Source organism: Hyla sarda, chromosome 1 (genome assembly GCF_029499605.1).
Source record: "Hyla sarda isolate aHylSar1 chromosome 1, aHylSar1.hap1, whole genome shotgun sequence".
Classification (NCBI taxonomy): domain Eukaryota; kingdom Metazoa; phylum Chordata; class Amphibia; order Anura; family Hylidae; genus Hyla; species Hyla sarda.
Window position 1 is genome coordinate 208,622,522 of NC_079189.1, and position 1,200 is coordinate 208,623,721.

Consider the following 1,200-nt stretch of genomic DNA (forward strand, 5'->3'; position numbering starts at 1 on the left):
TGTTTGGTGGTCGACAATAATCTGTGCAGAGCAGAGGAGAGCCGGGGTGCCAGGCAGGAGATGAAGATGGGTCCCTGCGATCAAACACTTATTCCCTGTTGTATAGTCATACACAATATAATAAATCAAATATATAGTAATTTTGTAACCAATATCTTATGTTAAATTTTATTCAAACCCTTTAATTTATTTTGGACTCTTCATGTTACCTCTTCCATCTCACAACATATTCCAGGTTTATCTTTTAGACAGTGCTGTTTTTGGAAAACTGCCGCTGCAGTTATAGAGCAAAATGCAGAAGTGGATCCAGCAGAAAAAAAAAGTAAAAAGTCTTGCTTCATATTTCCCATTCCTTTTAAATCTACTTCTGGCTTTGGCTCAAAAAACGTGAGTGACACCAGCCTTAAAGAGGACCTGTGGCCAACACACATCTATCAAAATATTAAGATGTTATTGCCATTATATAGCTTAGGGAGCATTATCAAAAACCTTTTTACCATTTCTTGATGCTCTCTCTTCCTCTTTCTCTTTCCCAAGATTTGTGGGTTTATACTTTGTCTGACAATTTAGGGAATCTGTGGGAGTGACTGTAAGGGGATGAGCAGGATTAGACAATAAGGGGTTGTCTATGTTGTACCTTGAAGGACGTGTCTATTACGCACTCCCTAACTGTATAACCCTACTCATCACCTTATATTCACTCCTATTATTAAAGCTAAGTTTATGCCCATCTGATTGATATTCTAAATTGTCAAACAAACTATAAACCCTTATATCTCAGGAACAAACGGGCATATGAAGAAACTGTAAAAAGGTGTGCAATCAGAGTACCATAGGCTATTAAATGAAAATGCTATCTTATTTTTTTCTGTTGGCCACAGATCATTTTTAAAAGGGTTATTCAGGAATAGAAAAACATAGCTAATTTCTTTCGAAAACACTCCCTGTCTGTCTCCAGGTTGGGTGTAGTTCTGCAGTTCAGTTCCATTGAAGTGAATGGAGCCGAGTTGTAATACTACACACAACCTGGGAACAGACATGGAGCTGTGTTTGAATGAAATTAGCTCTGTTATTCTATTCCTGGATAACCTCTTTAATGTGTGCTTTTTTATCATATTGCTGCTTTTTGTATAATTTCCATGTATCTTCTTTATAGAATGGTATACCATTTGTTATAATACTAAATAAACAAGAGACGGC